Raw genomic sequence first — 18438 nt, forward strand, 5'->3', positions numbered from 1 at the left:
GGTGGTGGTTATTTGGGTGAAGTGGGAACATTGTGGGACTGGTTCATGGCAAATTGCATATTAGGATTATTTCTTGAATGTATGATCCTCATTTTAGTGTTTTGATTACCTATGTTGCCCAAGTGTAAGGCCTACTGAAATACAAAGGTGATGGGTGGAATGCTTGAAAGTCTTGGACTGCATTTGAGCCAGTAATTGTTTTGTCTACTTTGTCACTCAGATACAGAGGATTAGACTGAGATTTTTACAGGCATTCCAGCCATCATCTTTGTGTTTCACTGTGATGCTTTAATTGCCATGGCATGCCCAGATAGAGGTCTCTGCTCATTGTACCACACGAGTCAAGCTGTACCTTATTAGTGCTGCCCAACAAGGTGGGAACCGGTGATAGATATCTTGTGCTTTCTGCCTAGAGTAACATAGCCTGCAGGTTGGCCTGGTCATTTTCCCTTCATTGTGGGGCCAAGTCTGATTCGAATATAGCTAGACCCTGTCTGGAGTAGCTTAGTGAGTGTGTGGCATGAGATGAGTGATGGCCGGCAGCCCACCCATCAAGTTTGTGTCTGAGGCTCAAAAACTGATCACTATAATCTGATGCACCAATGCTCAATTTTGCTATGGATCTTTCCTTACTTGAGGACCGTTATACCTTTATGCATCCACTGGATCCCTCTGTAGATTGGATTATGATTGAGTGGCGAGTTATTTTGCCATCTTCTGTTACCTGTGTTGGTCTTATTGTTATGTGCCATGTGCAATGTTTTTAGTACTTTGAATTTTACAGGATTTTCAAAGCATGTTAAGTTTTAGTTGCTTACCTGAATAATACAAATTATTCATAGTATTTGCCTTTCCTTTTTTTGTTGCGGTAGAAAGGGTATTTCCAGCGACAATGGTTTCTAGCTCACTTTTTAACTGCAAGCAGGGACTTTATAGAATTTTCTAACCAAGCTTGTGAGACCAAAGAAAAATATATGTTGGTTTTATAAGGCCTGTTTTCAGGCTGTTGTATCAGTTTCTTGGTTTTTCTGCTTGCTTTTTCCTAAAAAAAAATCTCCAGACCTTCCCTGTACCTAGTTTTACTAGTAGACATCTTTCCTGATGTTGATCATTGCATTTCTCTAAACTGAGTTGTCCAAGATAAGCTTTATTTTTTTTATAGATAGATGGACAGTTTTCTGACATCGCAGTATCTCTTGCACAGAGGTTTATACAGATCACTTGTCTGTTTATTATTCTAGGAATTGAGGCTTTGGTTCTGAATTTATATTTTCCATTGTTGCTAACTGTTCCGGTGCCTGTGGAGACAGCAACATATGTTTCCACTTGTTTACGTGTTTTCATATCGTTAACCCCTGAGCCTTAAAGATCTGTATTCATTTAACGTTTGGTTGTGGGAAAACAGTGGTCTGTTTTTCTTCCATTTCACTGTCTTGTCTCTCTTTTTTGTACCAATATTTCCTTACTTCTGTTTACATTTGGACTGGTCAGCGTTTTGTTTTGCCTTTTGTTGTTGATGTTATTTTTTTATTTTTTTTCCCCTTGGTGTTTTGCTTCACTAATGACTGAGCTGAAACACTCATGCACTGACAGAAATCTCTGGAATGCGCTTCTTAGACTGAAGAAGACCTTGATTATTTCACTTTGCAAGGTTTGTAAAGGAGATTAGCATGCTGAAAGCACACGTTTAAAAATGGTCCAGCAATGAAATGAAAACATGTACAAATGATTATCCACTGCAACATACACAGCATCTATATGTATCTCTGTGTGTGTGTGTATGTGTGTATGTATATATATATATATATATGTGTGTGTGTGTGTATATATGTGTGTGTGTGTGTATATATATATGTGTGTGTGTGTGTGTGTGTGTGTGTGTGTATATGTGTATATGTGTGTGTGTATATATATATATATCTCATGGGAAGCACGGGTCCAAACTGGAATGCATGGGCAGCAAAAAAACGATTAATTTAGGCCCAGATCTCTGTACTGGGGTGAATGTTTGACTTTGTTCATCATTCCATCCATCACTTGTTCTTTTTGCATATATATATATATCACATCACAATGCAAAGCAGATAACAAGAATTAAAAAGTATGCACGACCAGGAGGCACGGGCACATCTGCATCATTTCCTTCCTATCAGCATCAGAGCGCCAGATACCAGAATCGATTGAGGAGAGAGAGACAGAGAGATCAATTATCCTCACGGAAAGAATGACACACCTCAGCATCCTGGGCATGTCTGAAATCTGAATCACTCTCTGTCCCCGGTCCATCTGGTCTCAGCCTCTTATACTCTGAACAAACAAAATACAAAAATTCTAGAACCTCCCTCTCACTGCAGAAGTTTATTATTAAAAAAATGCTGATTACTTTAGGTCAGCTTTGAAAAGAACACGTCGGGACTTGGCCACAATCCCAAGGTGCCCCTTCAAAACAAGACAGTTACCTGCCGTCTTAGTATATTCTTATCAGCCTAAGCCCTTGGTGGGAAAGAACACGAAAAATAAAAACATGAGCACATTGTACAATGTGAAAAACTACGTACAGTTTTTAACGTGGTGGTGGCTAATGCTAAAATAGTCGCTGGGAAAAATGAAGCTGGTCGTCACTAATGTGACAGTGTGCTGCTAGGCTAAGTGCAACATGGAGTCAATGGTCAAAACACCAATATCATTACGCATGGTTTCCTTATGTTGCACTGAGGTTTAGTAGAAAATGGTGGATGGTGGCTGGAGCGAGTGTGACAAAAATACAAGGGTAGACCTATCTGCCACCTAGGACCAGGGCACTCATACTAGTATGCAACAATTGTCGCGCTGGATTCAGTTACACAGTACACCTCCTGTGACTCATATATGTCACATAATTCAGTCATTCCTTTCTTTTTGAATAATAACTGTTGAGTACATGACTTTTTTTTTTGTATACGCTTTATAGGAACTCAGTGGAACATATATATATATATATATATAGTGTAAGACTGCAGTGCTCGTGTGTGTGTGTGTGTGTGTGTGTGTGTGTATGTATATGTATGTGTGTGTATGTATATATATCTATATATATATATATATATATATATATATATATATATATATATATATATATATATATATATATATATATAGATATATATACATACACACAAAACCTGTATTTATTAGGTCTCATCTGGACAGATGTCACCTAACGCACCACACTCTGTGAGCATAGGGCCACTCACAGTGCTCACCACCTGAATGTTGAGGATGATCACTTATGGGCTGAAGCAATCTACAACCCATGTTTGTTATCACGTCTCCTCACTAAGCTGCCGCCATCAACGCAGAATCATCTCAATTGGTGGAGGCAGCATAGTGAGGAGACATGATTACAAACATTGGTTGCAGATTGATTTGGATCATAAGTTGGACCCCAGCAACAGGTGGAGGTTTCCCACATGATATATCTGGTAGTTTTGTGGTTTTTAAACACATTTTTTTTTAATCATTTCTAAAACAGGCTCATAGATATCGTTGGCTGAATATGTTCTAAATTCTTTTACACTTTAAGTATCTTGGTCTTATTTGTTACATTCCAGATAGTCTGTTTAACCACATAGGTATACTGATCTGCCTCGCAGATAGGTTTAGGAGGATTGAGAGTTCGGAGTGATGGGAGGGGACACACAGGTGAAGTCTGAATGTAGATCTGTGTGATTAGGATTGTGCAGTTATATTGGGTCTGAAATTGCAGCCTCAGTGAGGGGAGGATTAGTAACTTGGTGTAGGAGGTGGGGCTTGGGATTCCCCAGCTGTGGATTTTGGGAAAGCTATGGTGATGGGTCAGTCAATCAGGAGAGTTGCCTCTCCCAGCCTTTGGCTAATGGATGACAGCGGAGCCCCCTGACAACTTCTCTGTGTAATGCCACTGCCTCTGCCTTCGACTAGTGGGTGAACAAGTTCAGCCGTTGGTTCGGTATGGGCAGTTTCAAGTGCATTGTAATAGTTTTCGAGGCCAGTATAAGGGTCAAATCTTGAAAGCTTGTTGCAAATTTACTTTTGCGTATCATGCCGTTTTTTTTCCCCCCAGGGCTCAAGCCTCCCAGGATGAGGTGACTGGGATTCTAGTGAGACAGATTCCCGTGGCTCGTTCCAGTGGGAAGTGTATGGCAGCCTAGTATGTGTTTATCTGACAGCAGTCCCAGAGTATGTGCTCGATGTCTTCCCCTGGGGCACTACATCTGGCGCACATGTCTGAGGAGCCGAAGGTCCGAGAGATGCGGTTTAGCTGTCTAGGGAATAAGTATGCCCTACGGAGTATATAAAATAAGATGCATGTTTAGATGGGTGCTGCAGGGTAATCTGGGCGGATAAGCTAAGGCTTTCTCCCACTCTTTGTCATGGAGCTGCCTACCAAATTCAGTTTCCTATAGGGTGTGTAGAGATATCTGTGTGCTATTAGAGCTTTAGTGAGTCAGCTAATTAATCAGAGACCAATGCCCATAGTATGCAGTGTTTGCATAAGTTGGCATGTGACCAGTTCGGCCCCCTAAGTAGCCCAGGCATCTCTCATTACTCCTTTAAAAGAGGCATAGAGGAGTAAAACGAGATCCTACAAATATGAGATTTCTTCCTCCATGACCTTCCATCCACTTCCTGTACTCTTTTTCCTAATGTACAACAGAGCTCGGACAATCCCCTTCCTTTCATTTGCAGTTTCTGCCTCAATTTTAGGATGAAGCCGTGTTTTTTTTTTTTTTTTTTCTCTCCCTCCCCTTAAGCTTTCACCACTACCGTTGTTACACTAATTTTCGTCTGCTCCTCTATGGTGCTAGTCAAGGTTGGCTATGGTGCGCTTATAAATTTGCACATTCAGCCCAGAGTCTTCCTATTGTGCCTCACCAGTGCTTGCCTTCGCAAATTTGTCACATGCTTTCTCTGCTTATTTTCACCTTTCCAGTTGCCCTCATTTAGTCACCATCAGTTGTGTGGTGTATCTGTATTTTCTTCAACCCACTGTACCATTAGAGTGAATTTTACCTCCTGATTAATTTTTCTGTATTCTGATTAATCATTGGCTGTGCGCAAACGTGCTACTCTTAAGGTATCTCCAGCTATTGTCCTTTTCTTTTTACAGTTCCCCTAGGTATCCCCTCCCTCAAACACCTTTGCTTGCTTGCCAGACAGCCTCACAACTTGCTTGAATGTCAGTGTTCTAGTAGACTCAGATTGTTGAATGTGCAGAACTCGGTTTTATCCCAGTGGTCTCAGATTTTTGATGTTTGCTTTCTTGTCTCACCACTTTCTCTTTACAGGATCCTGTTTTTTTATTTACCCGTTTAATGAAGTGTATTCGTTTCCACTGCAGCTGATATCACATTCTTTTCCATCTCCCATATGTGCCTTTTTGTTTTCTTTTTTCTCCGTCTACTTTACTACTTTCCAATCTCATTTTGGTTTCTCCGGGCATTTTTAGGTCAAAGCACTGTATGGTTTGCAAATGGCATCCTTAGGACATTTGGAAAACGTTCCTGTGAATGCATTCCGCCCTTTGCTTACCATTGGCTGTTAATCCCAGACCCTGATGTACCTCAGTTAAAAAAAAAAAAAAAAAAAAAAAAAAAAAAAAACTGTTGTCCAGAGATTTTTATTTTTTTTAAATGTGTTTTTGGGTCACTAGAGAAGTAATTTAGCTTGGGCAGCCACTGCTGATCCAGGCCAAATTTTTCTGGACGACATTTTTTAAAATTATGGATGTGTTGCAGTGCTGATGTAATATTTCAGAAACCATGGGACCTATAGACTTCATTTTGGTGTAAAAACATAGGTTTTGGGGGTCAAGTAGTCTAATAGAGACAGAAAATAACTCATCAGATTAACCCTTCCACTATTTTCTGTCTATAACAGAGGAAGAAGAAACATATATAAAAATTAAACAAATAATGTTTTTTAATTGTTTTATGTATACACCAACCAATTTTTAAGATCTGAATATGTAAAAATAAAAAGGAAAAAAAATGTTTTTCACTCCTGTTTTAGACACATTTTCATAGTTTACTTTGGGCAATTACTCTTGGTACATTTGCAAAATGTTGAACATTTGACAAGGGCATATCGACGGGGACATCTTTTTGTGGCACAGGTTTTGCAATTTCATAGATTTTATTACCCCATCAATATCTTCCTAACCAAATTCACAAGGATCTTTCTCTACACATGCTTGATCCAAAACATTTACACATCTTCTGATCAAGTAGAAGTAGAACAATCTTTAAATGTTTCCACACACAGAATATGACGTCAGTGAAAGGTCACTTAGCGGAACTCACCTTACCGAAGATCGTAAAATGTGTGGCAGTCAGAACTTATTTTCCACACATGCACAAGGTATTTCTTTATGCCTGTAAAGTCACATTCTCCTTCTTTTTCAGCAAATCAATTTAGAAACTTCACAGGTTCAGCAGCTAAAGCTCCAATATTTGTTCCAATTTTGCTCATGGTGTCATCACCCGTAAGATTATGTGCCTTGTTAAGAACACTGGGCATCTCTGGGTCAAGTTACCTGTGCAGAAAATGAAGCATACGTGTATTTTCTTGCCTGTTCCATATTGTATCCATAACTCTGACAATTTTTGACTTATGAACATTGCAACAAATCGAATTAGGAACAGTAATAACAAGTACAATGACTTGTTCAGAACCATTTCAAACAGCCCTCTTAACGTGTGGCTCAACACAAAGGTCAGCTTCCTACAATTTGCTGTTAAGTTCTTGAACAGTATGGCCCATACCTTTTGAATGTCTCTCTGCAGGTACCAACTTCTCATTGACAATCATTCCACTTGCAATAATTGGAAAATCAATGTTCACTGAAGCTTCAGCATTGTTTTGGCGAGTTAACATCTCCAAGTTCATCTTGTTTGATGTTGATGACCAGAATTTATTATGTTGCACAGGTATAGGTGTCGAATTTTTGATGCAGGCAAGGTAGTTCAAAAAAGCTGTATAAGACAATGCACAATTCTTGCTAACTGCACACTGACTTTGGTATCTGTAGAAGAGTCTGACGACCTCTCTGAAGTTTTGAATGGATGACATTTTGACCATTTGCAATTGTGAAATATAGTCCAACAACAGCAGTTTTTTCAAAGAGGACTCATTTTCGAATTGAAATTCTTCAGGTGGATTTTTTTTTTCTTTTTTTTTTTTTTTTTAGCTCTTGTACGAGTTTGTGCTTCACTTGTTTGGCTGCAGTATCTCCATCAAATAATGTGTTTGTTGCAAGAAGATCATGCAACAGAATGTCCTTGATAAATTCACCCCTTCCTTTTGCTACATCCATCTCTATGTACTTGCAAAACTGTTTTGTAGTGGCTTGGTGGACTCTACGCTTACTATGGCAATTAAAGTGTGGAAGTTTTGCTTTAGTGATCATGTCGTACAGCTTTTTCTCATTGAATACAAATCTCTCCTGCTTCAATTCTGCGTACAGTTTCAATCCATGTTTCAGGACATCTAGTAGATGTGTCTTTATATAATTATCCACATATTGTTTGGCCTCAAAGTTGTTTAGTCGCACAGGCTCAGTCATTTCAAAGGGGTTTTCTTGCTGCTGCATGAAATGAAGAAGGCTGTCAACATGTTCATTAAAATGTGCCCCCCCCCTCTCCCACAAGCTTGTGGTGAGGAACAGTTTCACGATGGTCCATTAATTTTGAATTTGTCATCTCGCTGAAAACATATTAAATAGAAAGGACTTCATGGTAAACTGGCTGCCATTGAGCAACATATCAATTTTTATGCATCTGACTAGCAATTCCCTTGGAACATTTCTGTGATCTCTGGATAGTCTGTTCAGGTTTAATATCTACAGCCACAGCATCAAATCTTCCCCCTGTGTCTTTCACCACAAAATGTCTTTGGATGAATTTTATTTTCTGTATGTTTTTTCCACCTCTAGCTTCTACACTCTTTCCAAATACCAGGACCCATATCTTGGTTAGTTTTTGCCATCAGCTTCACAAAACACAGTAATCAGTAAATCCACAGTTTTCATGTGCAGCTCCCAATCACCTTCCCGATCAGCATGTACAGCGTTTTTCACTAGAGCTATCATGTGTAAAATGTTTCTTCACGTTCTTTGACAAACTCTACAAACTCTACAAACTTGGTTTGCAGGCTTTCTGACTTTGAACTGAGTGCATTGAACATTGCCTGGCTTTGCATTATGTCTTTTGAATACAGTGCACCCTGTGTCTTGTTCTCTTCTGAAATAAGATATACAAAAACTAATATGTAATTTTTGTGCCAGAAAGCATTCCAACGCAATTTTTCCATAACCTCAGATATCATGAGCATACCTTGTAACGAACGAACATAATGAGGTCCACTCAATACTGACTGGACAGTTTTGCTTCCATAGATTTCAGCCTCAATAAGTGCATCAGCTATGCCACATCAACTGAGAACTTCCTGCACACCGCAACACAACTTTTGTCATGTGGAAAACGCCCATCATTGGATGAAGATTATCAATTTCGCCTGGATTGCTCATAAAAATGTCAGCTAAAATACGGAAAAAACATTCAGCGCAGAAAATTGGCAGGATAGGCTGGCCTTCAAGCTAAGCGTGCACATTTTTTTAGAGCTGTGTACTGTTGCGTAGTTTGTGACTGGAGATGGTATTGCTGGTAAAAACCCAACCTTCTTCAGTGGGAAATATTGTGGGAGATCAGAGCTTGAATTTTAGCCCACCGAGTAACTGTCTTTTCTTCATCCTTCAGTCCGCACCAAGTAAGCGGTATGATAAATTCAGGTAAATCAGCTTTGAAGACAGCATCATCAGGTAGAAAGAAGATCCATGTCCTCAGCCTCCTTGAAAGTGGTAGACAAGGACGTGTTGATGGCTTATAGTGATTTTGCACACATTGATGAGGCACTTGGGTTATAACTTTGCAGCTTTGTGTGTTCATGACTACAGCTGACACAGCTTGTTTTCTAGCAGCTACTTCATTGGTACAGTCTTGAAAAAGCCCCATGGCAGTATCATGTGTGCTGGATGTTACAGAAAAAGAGGATCTGTCTTCACAATCAAAATTATCAAGAACAGCAATTGTAAATCCTTTTGTGGCAAAGTGAGTTTGAAGTGACGTGCTGTCAGATTCACAAGATCTTACACCATAAGCTGCTAACAAGTTCCTGCTCCGTACTACGTCAATATAACTTGCTGGTACATCAGTCCTATTCATTGAAGCGATTAGCTCTTTTTCACTTGTAATAGATTGCGTGGGCAGCCATTTTGTGAAGCAGGGTTTTCTTTTTGTAGTGATGTAATTCATAAAACCTGATTTGGAAAAAAAAAAAAAGAGTACATTTGCACAGTAAAAAGCCTGTTGGTTCATGGGACTGTCTTCCACCTCTTTGCGTGTATCTTCAAAGCCATCATCAATGTTGTCAGCTTCTGTTCCGAACTCAAGAATTTTAGTTTTTAACAGTTTTGCTATGCTGATATTTAACAATGATGTAAAAAATGTTAAGACAGCAGCAGGCATTCTGGTTGAGTCCTATGATTTGCAGAGCTCTGGGGCATGCCAAAATTTGTCATTAAGTCCAAAATCTAAATCTTTCAGGATGTTTTGCCAAATGGTTCCTGCTTATTCGACTGCATCTTGTGACCTTATTTTGGCAGCAAGAACTTCAGGAGTCAAATCAGCTGAGAACACCATAAGTGGCTCATTCTTTTTGTTAGACTGACATTCTCACCAGAAACATCTTCATTTCATCACTGTTAACCATTATTTCTCAGATCTCACTGAGTGTGAACCCATAGCCAGCACTTGAGTGGCTTTAAAACTTAATTTGTTTTTTTAAAGAGTGCAAACTTAACTAAAGCCTGGCTGTTATGTTGCTGCTGGGAGCTCATTGTACACTCATATTTTTGAATGTATGCACACATGCAGTTCGGGTGGGCATACAAATCCGCTGCAAATACTTTCACCTTGTTGTTTAGATTAGCTACTCGTCAGAAAACTTACCTTGGAAGAAACTAGCTGCAGAAAAAACATGTTTGCCCTTTGAGACTCTCATATTCTGTACTTTGTTCTTTCATCAATCTCTTTGGCACTTGTTCTGGTTAAACCACCGATGACACATTGAAGTTCCTCTGCTTCCTGATCAGTTGTTGGAGGTGGATGAGGGGTAGCCATTGATCTTCTAAGTGGATGGGCTTTGGGTTTGGTTGTCGTCACTTTCTCAAAAGACTCGGGATTCTTGTTGTGATTCACTGGTTTCTTCTGTTATTTTGACATTTTTTACAGACTTTTTTCCATTGTCTACAATTTTTAGCACTTGTTACAATGATAAAATATTTGATCCTCTTCCCTCATCAGTTTCAGTCTTTTGTGAACTTCACCTTGCCGTTTTTTTCTGCAGCATCTCAGTCTCTTCTGTCTAGCTGCAGTTGATGTTAACTTTTCTACTGGATTAGTTTGTCAATGTGATACATTTTTGTTGAAGGAGTTCTCAGAATTTGTAGTTACCAACACTATGTCAGGAGATAAAGTTCCTCTGCTTCGCTCATGTTTACGAATTTGAATCATCGGAAAACCTGAAAAAAAAACACTGTTTAAATATATTACCAATATGATGCTAAAACACATCATTATAGAGCTGGCAGTTTGGAAAATGGTGGAAGGGTTACCCTGAGGAGTTATTTTCTGTCTCTGTAAGACTACTTGACCCCTGTGTTGTGACACCAAAATTAAGTATTAAGGTCCTGTGGTTCCTGAAATATTACATCACTGCAACACAACCATTTTTAAAAATGTCACCCAGGAAAAATCGGCCCAGATTAGCAATGTCTACCGAAGCTAAATTACTTCTCTAATGATCAACAAACTCTAATCAAAAAAAGAAAATCTCTGGACATTCATTGTTTTTACAGAGGTATGGCAAGGTGCCAGGATTATGTGGTTTATAACTCACATTTACTTGTTATCTATTTGCTGGCTTTGTTTTAGGCTGTCCTGCTTGAGTTTGTACTTCCCTCTGCCTAAACTCTATTAACTGTATTTTTCCACCAGTAGCAGATTCCTGTAAACAGGCCTTTAAATCTTGTTCTCATCTTGTCACATTTGCTGTGCATTCAAAGGCAGAGGTCAAATGGCAAGTCTCTGTCTTGGGAGGGAGATTGGCGTGTACTCTTCTTTCTCCGACTTCAAAGTGAGAGGATTTATGCTGGCTACTGCTGGCTTGAGGAAGGCTGTACGTTATTATTTTTCTATAGCGTAGCACACAACAAAATTTAAATGTCTTTAACTTTACAGATATTTGCGATTTTTAACTATTAGCACAGCACCAATGAAGCATATTTTGGGTAATTCTAAAGGGTGGCAGAAAAAATATTTAATACAATCAAAACAAATCACTGCACTTGGTGATGACCTTTTCACACGTTATAATTTGTGCCCTGTATACTTTTATCAGTAGAACTGTATGTTTACAAATGTAATGTTAATTTTAATTGAAGCTGTGTTGTCTGTAATGGTAGTACGCTACCACACCATGCATACTCCATTTTATCCTACTCCACTCTACTCTGCACCACTCTATGCCACTGCACTCTACTCTGCACCACTCCACACCATGCCAGTCCGCACTGCGTCACTTCATTCTACTCTCCTCCACTCCACCCTACTCTGTGCCACTCCACTCTGCAACACTCCACTCTACCCTGCACCCTTGCACTCTGCACCCTTGCACTCTGCACCCTTGCACTCTGCACCCTTGCACTCTGCACCCTTCCACTCTGCACCCTTCCACTCTGCACCCTTGCACTCTGCACCCTTGCACTCTGCACCCTTGCACTCTGCACCCTTGCACTCTGCACCCTTGCACTCTGCACCCTTGCACTCTGCACCCTTGCACTCTGCACCCTTGCACTCTGCACCCTTGCACTCTGCACCCTTGCACTCTGCACCGTTGCACTCTACTCTGTACCACTACTTTCTACGCCGATGCTCTCTATGCCAATCCACTTTATACACTCTAATCTACTTTGCACCATTGCATTCTACAACAATACTGTATGCCACTGCCCTCTACACCACTCTATTCCACTCTATGCCGCTCAATCTACAGTGCGCCTCTCCACTCTAAGCTGCACATTCTATGCCACTGCACGTTACACCACTGCATTCTACACTTATGCACTCTACGCCACTACACTCTACTCTGCAACATTCTACACCATTGCACCTTACGCTTTTCAACACCATTGCACTCTTGTGCTACTGCAGTCTACACTACTGCACTCTGCGACACTTTAGTCTGCAGCATTGCACTCTTTGCCACTGTAATCTGCACCACTGCACTCCCCTCTGCTATACACTACTGTACTGCACTCTGTGCCAATGTACTCTACACCACCACACTCTGCAGCCCACTCTGCAGCCCACTCTGCAGCCCACTCTGCAGCCCACTCTACACCACTCTACACCACTCTAATCTTCTGTACAATACTGCATTTTGACATTGCAACCTATGCCTCTCTGCTCTGCACCACTATACTCTATGGCATGCATTCTACCCCAGGCTCCAGTGCACCACTGCCGTCTGTCACTGTACTCCACTATATGCTACTCCGCTCCAAGCCACTCAGTTCTACACCAACGCAATCTACGCCACTACTCTATGCCACTCTACCCTGCACCACTTAACACTGAAAAATTCTATTCTGCACCACTCCACCTGCCTGCACTGTATGCCACTGCACTCTACATTGCATCACTCTACACTGTACACCACTGCACTCTTCGACACTCTGCTCTGAGATACTGCACTTTACTCTGCACCACTTAACTCTACGCCACTGTACTGCACCAGATGCCACTCTACACAACTGCATACTATGCCACTGCACTCTATGCCACCCCACTCTGCACCACTGCATTCTACGCCACTGCATTCTACGCCACTGCATTCTACACCACTACATTCTATGCCACTCTGCATTCTACACCACTACATTCTATGCCACTCTGCATCACTGCATTCTACGCCACTCTACTCTGCATCCTACGCCACTGCACTCTACACCATTTTACTCAAAACCAATGCACTCTATGCCAATCTATTCTGCACCAATGTACTTTAAGCCACTTCATCCTAGGCCACTCTACAACACTACACTCTAGGACACTGTACTCCGACAGTCTACTTCATTAAACTCTACTCCACTCTATGCCACTCCACAACACTCTGCTCCACTCTACAGCACTACTTCACTCTACGATGTTCTATGCAGCTACCTCTAAGCCACTACATATCACTTTACTCCACCCTATTCTGTGACACTACCCTACTTTGCTCCACATCTCCACTCTGCCACTCCCCTCTGTAATACTCCATTCCATGTAACTCCGAGCTATATTCAGAGCACTCTGCGCTATTCCACTTTATGACCATCTACTCCACTCCATCACTCTACGGCACACCCTTTATCATTCCATGACACTCTATGCCACTCCACTCTGATGCTCTACTCCACTCTGACACTCTACGCCCTCCCACTACATCACTCCACACCCTTCCACTCTCTCATCAACACTACATCACTTCATTCTGCTCCCCCCTCTTCTCTATTCTATGCCACACTGCTCTACACCACTCCGCAACTTTCTGTGCCATTTCATAACACTCCACTCTACTCCACTTTACGACACTCCACTCTCCTTTACCACACTAACCTTTAGACATGCTGAGCAGCAGCCAGGCTGATGTACAACATGGCAAAAACATGTTGGCAAAGCCTATAGCTTTTGGTTATGTGAGACCTATTGGCTTTGCAAATGTTTGTTCCGGTTTGCCAGGGCTGTCATGTTTTTATTTTCTCCCCCTCTCCCCTCTGCCAGGGAGACCCAGGCCTTTTATGCCCCCTCTTCTCCAGTGCCTAGCGTTATTTGTGCCCCAGCAGCTCACGTGCCATATCTGCTCCTAAGCTGCCGTTCACATGGTGTCTACCGTTTTCTTTTTTGTTCTGGGTAGCTGTGCGATTTTGCCTCCCCTTTCCCCCCTGTGGTTTTGGAAAATGGAACCCTCCAGTTGGAATATGGAATGGGAATGCATATGTGTACTCTGCCTGTCAATTTGAAGGACAGCGGTTGACTCTGAGAGTAGATGTTGTGTTCCCTCCAGTTCTTTATACGAGCATCACTCATTAAACTTAATTTACCTTTGAACTTGCTTCATTGTGATATAAATCCTGAAAATGGAGGTGAAGCCCTGGGGGATGTCTGATGTAGCAGAAGCAATTGTTCGATTTAAGTTATGTTTGCTGTCTGTAGTGTGCATCATCAGAATTGGTGTGGCTGCCTTTCAGGTCTTTTGGTGTCTCCTGCAAAGTCAGTGCCAGTTTTGGCCCTAATCTGGGAAAGAGATGGCTTGCACATGGCAAAGCTGCAGTTGGACATGAGGTGAGGCCTGAGCCAGCACCTGCAGAGTGCTCATGCAACCTTTCCAGGTATATCATCATCACTTTGAAGGCTGATGTATTCAACTGTTGGAGGATCACTGGACTGACCGCAGAGCAGTGAACATATTGGGTGGCTAATCACTGATCAGGAGGGCAAGTAGTTTGAAGGTGGACCTATGCTTTAGTTGTACTATCTAACTGCACTGTGAAAACGTTTCAATTTTGTTGTTGTGGTTAGCTCACATTTGTAGCTGTAGCCTAGATACATAACATAACTTCCCAGTGGCACTATTCTAATCTTGACTCATTCCCTTTTCACTTGTCAACAGTAACCACATTTTTTTGTTTCATTTGTTTTGTGCCAGCACAGACAAGTGTCTAGTTTTGTTATTTTACTACGTACACGTGTCACAAAGATTATGATTTAAGTTTTGCCTCTTCATTTCTGCAACATGCAGGTGATATTGCCTCGGACTGGAAGGGATTGTATGATGTATTCATCAGTGCATAAGTGGAGGTTTTTAATGGAGAATCTAGCTTAGCTACAAGGAAACTAGCTATACTTAAACAGTGTTTTGGGCAACTGGTTTCGATGAAGGTTATGAATTTGCCTTCATTAAAAAAAAAAAAAATAGCTTGGATATATATGGTTAAGGCAAATGAGACTGCGGTACTGCAACAGTGTGAACATAGAACGTTATGCGTTTTGTTCAGGAATACAACATGAGTGAATCCGATGAGGAATATGTTATTTGGCAGCAACGTGCAAATTTGTGCACATAAACTACAAACAAGTACTGAGAACTATATTTTCATTAACACAGATGCCAAAATAAAAGGCGAAGGAATGTAATTGAATACACGCAGATTTATCTCTTACTGTAGTGGTTAATGTTGCTATGTTTGTTGAAAATTCTGGGAAGTTTGTGTAGGAGATTAGGGGGATGTCTATGAAAGTTAATGCCTTTTGTTAAGAACCCAGAAATAGTAAAAAAAAGAAGAATGATGCAACTAGTGGGCCACAAGGTAGAGGTTTACGCATTCCTAAGTAAGAATTTGCGGTGTCTGTATGGCACAAGATTCGGAATGTAAATCTTAGTTTCAGAGGAAAATTAAAACAAATTATGTTTGATTATTTTGTAGGAAAATCATAGAGGCTAGCACCATCTTTTTCCCCTAATAATAGTTGAAACTTTCAGGAGAATTGTTTGTGCATAGACTCTTAAACCTTTAAATGAAGCCATATGTGTGGACCAACGTTGTTTGCCAAAAATACACTAGACGATTTCGGCATTTCCTGGTGCAACTGATTTTTCAACATTAGTCCTGGCAAGTTGATTCTTCATATAGAACTACTTGCTGATATCCAAACATCTCCTATCTTTCATGACCCCGGAGAGTCTACTTCAGTATAAGAGAATGCTTTTCGCTCCTGCCAATGGTTTGACTTTTTTCCCCCCAAGTGTTTGAAGGAGGAGACATTGGAGGTTTTTGTATCCCAGGACAATACATTTGTGTGTCCGGTTGGGAATACATTGAATATGGTCAGTTTGAGAAAACAGTTGAGGATTGTGGCCAACAAAGTCTTAAGATTAAGACTTGACAAATACAAATTTGCTTGTACTAGTGTAGATTATTTAGGACCTAATATCTAGGCAGTTGGGATTAGTCCCAACGCTATTATTAAAGCTATTATTGAAGCACCTGCTTCAAGTTACAAGGAACAATTATCAAGCTTTTTAGGCTAGACAGCATTATGGTTAAGATTTGTAAACAATTGTGCGAAGAAGACTATCATTTGGGATATTATTATTTTTTTTTTTTTTGGAAACGGATTTTGAGTTTTCACAGCATCAGCTTTCAACAAACCTTTGTACAAACAGTGCATTGTATAACATTGAAATCTTACCCATCAGTTATCCACCTCTCAAATCCCTATCTCCCCACCTGCAACTCCGCCCCCCCCCCCCCCCCCACCTTCCCGAGTTGCGTCTCATAATATGTAAGCCAAGATATTTTCAGTACCTTTCCCCACTTATCACACTGAGGGTAGTATCCATCCATATTTCGCTTCCCAGGGCCAGAGCACTGAATACATGCATCCGTAGTGATATTCTGTGCCACTAAAGTATGTCTAGTCAGGGGCTAGAGCCACAAACTTGTCAAGGAATGCCACTTGTGATAGAGGATCCGGTTCTGTCACACATTCCACTAACGCCTCCCAGGCCCTGGCCATCTTCAGGGAGCCACAACCACGTCTCGCCTCCTGAAGCAGCACCCCGCTCTTATACCTTGCCCATCTCTCAAGTTCCCTGCACCAGACTGACACCCTAGGTCCGCTGGTAGCCTTCCAATTCAGAGTGATTTCTCTCTTTGCCAAAATAAAGGCAAAATCTTTGAATCAACTTATGAACTTGGTTTTGGTGGTGTGTGGAACCAGTTTAGCAAGCAGTGCCCTGGGGGACCAACCTCATCATAATGTCAGCGACCGCAATCTCTTCCCAGTACTCCACCATGGATCGACATATCCATATCATATGAAAGAATTCTGTGCCTACTGCCTCACTGTGTGGGCGTGCTGCCCCAATTGTGTGAAAGAACCTATTGGCTCTCCTTGGTGTAAGGTATGCTCTGTAAAACATATAAGTTGATCAATTTAAACTGGGCTTTCCTAGATACTCTGAGGGATTTTTCTATTATTTTTGCCCACGTGCCCCCAGGAACCAGATTCTTCAAGTCTTCTTCATAACATTCCGCAAGGCATTCAGTGGTCTCAACATGTCCACTCTGATAGCCTTGTATAAACAGGAGACCTCTTTGAAAGTGCCAGAAATGGTGCCATGTATTGACAGCTCCTGTGATTAGCTGGTCCTGATGTACCTGACCCCCACTGCTTTTTAATTGCCAGTTATACCGCCCTGTGGAGCAGAAAGTCCCCCACTGGCAAATCAAATTTCAGGCTGAGGTCCTCAAATGGGAGGAGCACTTAGGCATGAAACAGGTCTCCTAGCAAGTTAAACTCATTGCTGTCTAGTCTGCCAGTCCCCGCCAGATCATCCATGTTGCAGGAGCTCTAAGATACCTATAGGCAGGTCAGGCAAGTACAGAATCCTTGTTCATGTCTTTTGTAGACACCTGACCCAGAAGCACTGCATCTCTTGAAATTTGCTCATGCCCTCTGCAAAGAGGTGCCTGGCCATCAGTAATACCCGGAACAACTGCTGGAGCTCAGGCACAAACTGTACAACCTCCCACCCTGGGGGGTCTTCCAATCAGCCTACCACTGGGTGAGCCACTGGAACTTCACCGCTATGTAGTGTGTTTCGAACTCTGGAACTGCTCAACCTCCCTACCCAACAGGGCACCGCAAGATTGTTAAAGCAAATGTCCTGCGACTCGTACCCCAGATGAAATTAATAGTAGCGAGTCCAGCTCCCTCAGTACAGCTCAGGGAATCCACACAGGCAAGACCACAAATAAATATAGCAGCCTGGGCAGCTCCACCATCTTCAGAAGGGCTTTTCGCCCTGCCACTGATAAGGGAAGCATCTTCCAGAAGTCGGTGTTTGCACAAAGGGCTCCGACAGCAGTCCTCACGTTCCTCTCCCAGTGAGCCAGCCTGGTTATGAAATATTTTCACCCCTAGATATTGCAGGCATCTGGGTTCCCACTGTAGTATCCTCAGCACCTCTGGAGACCTGTGGTTTGCATCCACTGGGAACAGCCCGTGACTTCTGCCAATGCACCACCAACCCGAATAACGAGCTAAATTAATTTAGCGGCCACATTGTTTACTCCAGGTCACTGTCTCTGAAGAATAATAAGTCTGCGTACAGTGATGTGGTAGACACCCGACCTCTATTCCCCGATAAGGAGCCCCTGATTTGACACTGCTCGCTAGCGGCTTCATCGCCAGCGCAAAGAACAGTGGTGATAGGGGGCAACCCTGCCTGGTCTCTCGGCCCAACACATATTCC

At 41.7% G+C, this 18438-nt stretch overlaps 1 protein-coding gene across 7 annotated transcripts in view; it reads left to right on the top strand.

Annotated features, from left to right (window-relative positions):
• Positions 1–18438, top strand: part of APC (APC regulator of WNT signaling pathway) — a 548231-nt gene that overhangs the window by 34748 nt on the left and 495045 nt on the right. The window lies entirely within an intron of this gene.

This window comes from Pleurodeles waltl, chromosome 1_1, assembly GCF_031143425.1.
Source record: "Pleurodeles waltl isolate 20211129_DDA chromosome 1_1, aPleWal1.hap1.20221129, whole genome shotgun sequence".
NCBI classification, from domain to species: Eukaryota; Metazoa; Chordata; class Amphibia; order Caudata; family Salamandridae; genus Pleurodeles; species Pleurodeles waltl.